We start from the raw sequence: 9,519 nt of genomic DNA, 5'->3' as shown, positions 1-9,519 counted from the left end.
GTAAAACAAGAGGCCTCGCCACCGCTCCCCCACTGCCAGTTCTGTGTGGACACGCGTCGTCATATCGACACTGCATTGATTGGCAGTAATCTCGACCTCGCGGAACTGCCGTGCGCCGGCAAGCAGCGATGCCAACTGCATGGACAATCGACACTTCCTGGCGGCACTTTCAGGCGAAAAGCCGGCACCAGCTGCACAATCGCTGAGCGAGATATCGCACGTGTGCGATCTATAGCATTCGTCCTAGCTCTCCACGATATACCCTCAACACTGCAACGGTTCCGGTAAATTTTCTAAACGTTTACGTGACCGTGTATGACGCCTTCCGGAAAACATCGCTTACCTACCATGCAAAGACGGCTATGATCGGGCAACGTAAGGCTCAAGATGACGACCAGCCGATAAAAGAGGCCACCGCGTAACATGATTAATAATGAAGATAGGACATCAAGTTCAGCATCCAAGTTCACGCACCAGCAGACCGTTATCAATATTTCATTTTGACACACCAAACACGGCCTTTATAATTACTAATAACGGTACATATGGTGGCTTACAAGGTCAGTACCAGTAAGAGCACAATCTCATGGCTACTCGGGGGGTCCTTTTCAAAGCAATGCACAAACTCAGGTTTGGATAAACAAAAGTTATTCAGAACTGGACGACTAGTGGGCGTGGTCACTTCCCCGGGGGGAGGCTTCACAGCAGCAATGGTGATTTTACAGAATCTAGGGTTCTAGCTGATCGAGCTCACAATCGAGAAAAAGAGAAACACAAGATATAGTTTCCCATTTGGCACCATTTTTCGTGGTAAATTAGAAGCGCGAAGCAGGATTAGCTACAACGAAGAAAGAAAAAAGTAGCACCAAAATCAACTGTGAATGCGACATTAAACATTTGCCTAAAACACGAAAGGTGTGCACTGTTGTCTCTTTCACCTTAGGTATACGCTGCAGGTGAGTAACGTATGCCCGTCTAGACATCCGTAGAGGTCGCGCCGCTCGTGGTGCTCAGCAGTCATGTTATAGTCCCCGTTTTGAGTATTCCCTTTTCGCGCGCCATTCAAACCAAAGCGCAAATGCTCCGGCCATCCAAATGAGGCGAGCGCTTTCGCATTACATGAAAATGATAGGCGGCGATGAAAAAGAACGCTGCAGCGGGGACCTACAAAGAATAACCGTGTATTCCTAGCGGACCGGTCGTCGGCATGCAGATGGAATGATCGAGGCGCTTGTTTCGCGCGAACTTCTTCGCCTTCATCCGGACAGGAAGTGGTAAAAATTGCAAGCGTCGCTTCGGCCTCACGAGAAGCCTGCATTCTTTCCTTTATCGGCAAGGTCTTCCCAGCGCGGTGCCCCCACGGCCTACGTTGCGCCGCCGCCGTTCCCTGTACGTATCCTATTTATATCTCCGTACCGGACAAAAGAGGGGCTAAGCGTACGCCTTCCCTCTGATGACAGCGCAGTGCTGCGCCTATTGCACCGAACAGCGTCAAAAGTTAAGCGAAGAATGGCACGGAGGCGAGGACGAGAGGCATCGCACACACAAACACACCAGCGCAAACTGTCGACTTTATTGTACGGCTGTCAAGCCTCTGCATATATACAAGACGACACGCCCCTCGATAAAAGATTAGGCAAAGAACGAAGAAGACTTGGACGGTCGATATAACAGGCGAGAGAATGCTCATGACCATTGGCATGAGGCATTGACTCACAACGTACACGCCGCGTTGCAAGCGCCGAGACAAAGATATGTACGCATGAAGCAAAAGGAAAAAGAAGAGTGCAGCAAGCGAACCCGAAACGGCGAGGAGAACGTAAAGAAGAAAACCCAAAATGAACAACCGAAACAGATGAAGGACGACTTTAAAACTCACGAGGAACTGCCCGCGGACTAGGAGCGAACAAGTGAAAGCAGATGAACAACAACGAGGAGAGCAGCGGCAAAAAAATATATTAAGAAACCCGCGCAAAAGTACTTCAACCGCACAAGACACCATAAGAATAGAACCTGAAACGCCAACAGAAGCATGGCTAGAGATAAAACTATTAAAAAAACTACCCAATAACAGGGCACAGATCCAAACATAACAGCCTAAAAATGACAACAGTAACACAGCAAAGAAGGGAAGAAAGGAAAGTAAACAACAAACTGCAACCTTTCTAAAGAACCTCGAAAGGCCAACACTAACACAGCAAAGAAGAAAACAAAACAAGCAAAACAATTTATCACCAGTATCGATCACAACACAGTTTCCACATTCTGGTGCTTGAACTCTTCCACACTGCAGTTATCATAATTAGTAGATCTCTAATTAGCACGCCTCTAGTTCACTCCACTAATCACCATATTACTAAGCTTCAAATTAAGCCAACAACACACACACATCACCCCCTTGTACTTCAGCCAAGTCAGCGTGCCTACGTGGCCTAGTCCATAATTACCTGCCTTTACGCACCGACAAAACTAGATGCAATATATATATATATATATATATATATATATATATATATATATATATATATATATATATATATATATATATTCGAAAATTCTTTGCCATTGAAAGTCTCACTGTCTTTCTTGGAGAATTTATTTGCGTGTTATCTTCACAAAATATATCAAGCACGATTCAGAGATGCTAGCACGAGTGCACTAGCATCTCTGAATCGTGCTTGATATATCTCGTGAAGATAACACGAGTGCACTGCCCCGCCGCGGTGGCTCAGTGGTTAGGGCGCTCGACTACTGATCCGGAGTTCCCGGGTTCGAACCAGACCGCGGCGGCTGCGTTTTTATGGAGGAAAAACGCCAAGGCGCCCGTGTGCTGTGCGATGTCAGTGCACGTTAAAGATCCCCAGGTGGTCGAAATTATTCCGGAGCCCTCCACTACGGCACCTCTCTCTTCCTTTCTTCTTTCACTCCCTCCTTTACCCTTCCCTTACGGCGCGGTTCAGGTGTCCAACGATATATGAGACAGATACTGCGCCATTTCCTTTCCCCCAAAAAGCAATTATTATTATTATTAGCACGAGTGCACTTTAAATTACTTCGGCATGGTTGATGTTTGTAAGCCTGAGTGTCTCCGGCTCTAAAACTGTTCGGTATACACATTTTCAAGCGGCTATTCATGGCTGTTTTGATAGAGTTTATGCTTCATTGGAACTAGGCCGCCGAGGTGACGGAGTGGTTATGGCGCTCGGCTGCTGGCTGTGCGATGTCAGTGCGCGTTAAAGAACCCCAGGTGGTGGAAATTTCCGGAGCCCTCCACTACGGCGTTCCTCATAGCCCGAGTCGCTTTGGGACGTTAAACCATCATAAAACCATAAAAAACCAAGCTTCATTGGAACTGTTGCGTCTTTGTCAAGATTATGATGCGACTCCAATGTCCTCAGCGACCAGTGCTAGCGTCTGCCACTATTGGGAAGAGAGCGGAAGGCAGCAAATTTTAGCTGCGGCCTCTGGAACTAAACGATCAGCTTTTGGGCGATGATGTTTTTACAGAGTTTGTGAATGATGCCTTTAGATTAGTGTTGCGTCTTTTAGCAGCTATAGCTTTAACTTTATTAGTTTTAAACTTATAGCACCGTACAGCAGTGCCACCTCTGGCCATTCAGTGTTTCGCACGGTTGTTCGCTCTGTGCGAATATCCGCACTAGTAACGAATATTAGTGCTAATATTCTATTTGTATTCAATTCGGCCCTATCACTATTCCATTCGTATTCGATTCGGAAGCGAAGGTACATTATTTGTATTTGATTCGGTTAGGAAAAAGTGCTGTTCTCACACCCCTAATTGAAATGAATTACCACGACCTTGTCTTCCACACTATATTCAACCTCCCTGCACTTCAGACACCTCGGTACTATAATTTGATGATAGCTCCGCTATAAATAAAGCACATAATATTACCCATTCGTTGAGCTAGTCTTCTTTTAAATATAACATTACAATTACTGAAACTTCTTTTAAATATAACATTACAATTACTGAAACTTAGTATTATGATGGCTGCGACACGGTTCTCAGAGGCGCTTACAAAATCTTCCGTCATTAATCGTAATAGCTGCCGAGAAGGTCGCGTTGCCTTTCATGTTGACTGCCGAAATTATGAGACTGTACCTGAATACTGCTTGATTACGAATGACTATGGAATTTTGAACACTTAACCATATATATCGAGATCTTGACTGTTTACCTCTCCCCTATGGCTGGTATGGGGAGTTTTTTTTTTACCAGTTCTTGGAATACTTATCCCCGAATAATTTTCAGTTAATTTCTGGTGGTGATTTTGATTTGAACGCGCTAGACGTTAACGCCAGTACCTGCGATTTTGTGACAAGACTGAATTCAACCGGCTTCACAAACGTGATTACGAAGCCAACCTGTCCACAGTGTCATCCCCAGCTCTTGATCTGCTAATCGCAAACATTGAAACAGCCGTGTCCGATGCCGGCACGATCACTTCAGTTTTAAGTGACCATTGCCCTCTTTTCAAGTTTTATTGTTGTCTGAAAATGTTTAATAAAATTCGCCGCCTTGACGTCATTACGATAGTGATTTTCAGATGAGACACTTTTATCTTTCGAGCAAGCTGTCAGGACACTGTGACTAGTCTTTTACATATAGAAAAAAAAATGCGAATAAGGTATACGCAAGTTTCATTTAAATGTTCAGGAAAATATAGTGTGCGCCTTTTTTCTTAACAACCTTGTCCATAAAAATGATAAAAAAACGTGGTGGACTGCAGCTCGCTTAGGCACGATAAGAAATAAATATGATCTCTTTCATGCATTTTTAAGCGCGCACACACTTTATGCACTCAAAAAATTCAAAGCTGCTAGAAACAAATTAAACAGTGAACTTCGTCGAGCAAAAACTGCCTATATTGAACATCTATTTCTTGATGTAACGAAGAAAAACCCGGAAGCCACATCGAAAGCGATCAACAGGGTCCTAGGTCGTCGAAACAAAAACTCCGCATCTAATAAGATAACGTTCAAAAATCGTGAACTCTTCGCCCTCTGGCACATAGACTGATCACTTCAATGAGGAATTTGTCGATAGCATCATGTCAGGTCTCAACCTCCCTTTTACAGCACGTTCAATCAATAGCCCTGCTAGCAGTTTTGTTTGTCACCTAGGAATTAACCGTGGCAGGAGTGTACAGAACAGTCATGTAACAAAGCTCTTGACATTTATAATTCACACATTCATTTTTAATTTGATCATCGAGGATGGCGAATTTTCCTAACGCAATAAAGATATCAAGAGTTATCGTCATACACAATGGTGGCTACAGAAACGATGCTAAGAATTCCAAGCCGATACCTGTAATTCCAGTTTTTGCTAAAGGTCCAGAAAAAAAATGCCTTTATGACTAATAAAATTTCTGGTGAAATGAGGCTTCTTTCTTATGTCCAGTTCGGGTTCAAAAAAGGGGCAATCGAGAGCGAATACATCTTAGAGAATATAAAAAATAAGCTGTTCACTCTGGGTCTGTCAATCGACTCTTCCTAGATTTGATTCACTGATTCATGACATTCTCTTACACAAAATATCCCTTCATTAAATTCGAGAAACACCACTGAACCTCATCCGATCATACCCTCGCAACAGGAGTCAGTGCGTACACGTTAGTAACAGGCAGTCCTCTTCTCTGCGAATTAACAGCGAAGTGTCACAGAGCAGTTATTTGGGGCCTTTTTTTAACGTATCATTAGGGACATTGTAAGGGTTTATTTGAAGGCTAAATTTATTATTTACGCCGATGATAGTAGCATTCTCTTATTTTGCCTAGATAAAAATAATCATGTTACATCGTGTAATGACTTCCTCGAAAAAACTGATTCTGGTCACAGTGTAACAGACCTAAGATTAATCCGACAAAAATGAAAGTAATGTTTTTTAGACCAAGAAACAAATTAGTAAACCTACATGACGTTATTCAGTGTGAAGGGGAAGAAATTGCAGTTGTAAAGCAGCATAAAATTGTAGGAGTGACGTTTTCAGAAGCATTAACATGGCATTCGCACACTGAGAGCATCTACACGAAACTGCGCGAAACAACCAGGCCCTTACACGCTACCAGTCGATGCACCCAGCTCATACTTAACTCCAAATATATCAGGCACTGCTCTTCCTAGTTAGCAAGAGGGCTAAGTTATTACGCTTAGAACTTCTTTACAACTCTACAACATTCTATTGCGAACCAGTAGTAGCAAGTATCTATCGTTATCATTGACAAGGGCTACTAGGCACAAGCACAAGAAGCACCTAGAAGAGTACAGGTTCCAACAACCCCGAGTGGTTCCCATGGCAACGCACCCAACGGTTACACCGACGACTACTATGTACTACGACTTACTACTACGAAAACGACGCGAAATCCAGGAATGGCAGCTTAACAGCTACCGCTGTAGAATTATATCACAGTGTACCAAAAGTGTAGCTTAACAGAGTCCCGAACCAGTTCGGAACGGTCCCTCTCAATCGTTACGGTTCGGGTTGGCTTACAAGATGTCGAAAAATATATGGGTTCGGATCGGTTCCGGGCAAAAATACGGGTTCAATTCCGGGTTCGGGTTGAGGTTCGTTTCTGGTTCGACACCCTGGGGTGAACCTGCGTCCCAAAAAGGAACAGCTCGGCAGCGACGATAGCAGCAGCAAGTGCATTCGGTGCATTCGCACCATCGTTCCCGGCTGCGCTCAATGTAAAGATGACAGCGAATTTTCTAGATGATGCGCCTAAAACACTCACGGCAATCCCGCACTTCCAAGTAATGGAGGCACGAATGGAGGCACCTTTTGGTCGGCGCTTCGTTATTTTCGCCAATGTATTCACCCGACCAGACGAGATTTCGTCGAACCTTAGATTTCATCATGCTACGACGGTCGTATGGCCAGAATTTCATCATTCAAGTGCGCCAGTTCGTTTCGCTAACCGTCCGGCTTTCTGCGTTCAAGGCTCATCTAGAATTCAACCTCATATGCAAAGCCAGGATCCTAACCCCGCGGTCCCTCCGCTTGCTACGACCGGTCGATACGCCCTTCGGTCTTAGCGTGGTGTCAAGAGCAGAACGACAGTTGCTTCAAGCCAGAATCCTGGAGTGCAAGGACTCAATAAGGCACCTTCAGAACCAAGCCTTTTTTGCCCGTCGCCGCCTTGAACACCAGTGTCCGAACGAGTTCGTCAGCATCCAGTTGCACGCGAACTTCGTAGCTAGTCTACAGTCTGGTCAGCGTGAGCGCACACACAAAGAGAAGCTAATCAGACTGCTACCTGGCCGTAAAGGGAGTCCGGCCAACAGACCTACCCCCACCGTCCACAATCTGTCTTCGTATAGGCCTACTCGAACAGAGCTCGCCGTTCTGGAGCTTGGTTTGAACTTCAATACGAGAGCGGCTCCTGACGCAAGAAAAATCATCTGTGCCGTGGAACAGGCTGTGGGACGTGTGGAAAACAATCGCCGAGAAGAAGCTCGTACCCGTGCGATCAGCATACTCGCCAAGCTGCCACATCGGCACCCCACCCCACTCCTTGCTCAGGAGCGTGATGCAGTCAGGAGCCTGCGGAGCAATACGGATATCGTAATCCTACCTGCTGACAAGGGCAACGCCACCGTCATCCTAAACCACAGCGACTACGTTGAGAAAATGACGAAGCTTCTGGAGGATGATGGCACGTACATGCGACTCAAGCGGGACCCTACACTCAAGGTAGAGCGAGAGTTGCAAAGGCTTTTGACAAACGTCTTCCAGTTTGTTCCACCACAGCACAGGGCGTTATACTTCACGCTCCTCTGCCACAATGGATCTGCCCCTGCTTTATATGGCCTCCCGAAGATCCACAAGCCAGGCGTTCCAATGCGACCAATAGTGGATTTTACCCGCTCTCCCTTGTACCGGCTTTCAGGCTACTTGCACAAAGTTTTTTCGCCACTCGTTGGCAAGAGACCGACTTTCGTACGCAACTCCTTTGATTTTACTGAAAAAATACGCGAAATCAAGATTGACAGCGACGAGATAATGGTGTCATTTGACGTCAAATCACTGTTTACCAGCGTCCCCGTGGATCTGGCGGTGGAGGTATGCCGTTCAGCGCTTCGGGACGACGACGGACTGAGTGCTAGGGCACCCATCGATCCATCGGACCTGTTGAAGCTTCTGCAGTTTTGCTTGAAGAACACGTACTTCATCTTTCGGGGCACTGTCTACAAGCAGGTTCATGGCACTGCCATGGGAGCATCTATCTCGGTCACAACCGCAAACCTCACAATGGAAGCACTGGAAAGCCGCGCTTTGGCTTCGTTCGAGCCGCGCCCGAAGGTCTTCCTGCGGTACATTGATGACTGCTTTTGCATAATCAAAAAGAATGCCTTGGCTGCTTTCACGAACCATTTGAACAGCATGGAAGATTCCATCCAGTTTACCGTCGAGGAGGAGATTTCTGGCCGTCTTCCTTTTCTGGACGTCATGGTGGAGCGACGTGATGACCGCCTATCATTCAAGGTGTACAGAAAGGACACGCACACAGGCCAATACCTTCACTTTAATTCAGTCCATCCTACGTGCCATAAGCGCTCCGTCGTTTCTACCCTCGTCCGTCGTGCGGAAAGAATATGCTCGAAACCCGAAGAAAAAGCCTCTGCCCTCTGACATACGCCAAGTGCGACGCGAGCTCAACAATTGTGGCTACCCACAGCACTTCGTGAACGCTGTAATACAGCAGACAACAAGACCAGCTCAACCCGTTCGCCTACCTTGCCGTGCCCGAGCTGCAATACCCTATGTGCCAGGCGTGAGCGAGTCGTTGGCCCGCGTTTTTCGCACCTACGATGTGCATATAGCTCACGTGCCTGCGTGCAAGCTTCGTCACGAGTTGGTGTCCGTAAAGGACAAGCTAAAAAAGGAAAAGTTTCCCGGAGTAATTTATAAAATCCCTGCTCAGACTGCGATCACTCCTACATAGGTGAAAGCGGAAACTTTGAAAGACGGCTGAATGAGCACAAGAATGATGTCAAGCAAAAAAAAGAAGGCTTGTTCCAACGCACTGGCTGAACACGTTGAAAACACGAAGCATTATATCGCTTGGGAAGAAGCGGCAATTATCGGCCGTGAGAAAAACTGGATGTCACGCCAATATCTGGAGTCTTTGTTTATCCAGACAACAGATCAGACGCTCAACCGTAACATCGGCAATCTACCGCCCTCGTACGCTAGATGCCTGCGACTACCGCCCTCGTACGCTAGATGCCTGCGACGATTAGCACAACGTACTTAAGCTTTGTGCGCGAAATTTTTCCATCAGTGAACAAGACTTCCGTGTGGAAGTCGAAACGTCCTTCCATCTTGACAACACCTTTTGGTCGGCGCTTCGTTATTTTCGCCAATGTATTCACCCGACCAGACGAGATTTCGTCGAACCTTAGATTTCAATGGAGGCACGTGACCAGGATTTTTCCAGAACACTCTGGTCCTGTGTGGTGTAGTGAGCAAAGTGATAAGGCTGAGTG

Source organism: Amblyomma americanum, chromosome 1, assembly GCF_052857255.1.
Source record: "Amblyomma americanum isolate KBUSLIRL-KWMA chromosome 1, ASM5285725v1, whole genome shotgun sequence".
Classification (NCBI taxonomy): Eukaryota; Metazoa; Arthropoda; class Arachnida; order Ixodida; family Ixodidae; genus Amblyomma; species Amblyomma americanum.
This window is presented reverse-complemented; position numbering follows the sequence as displayed.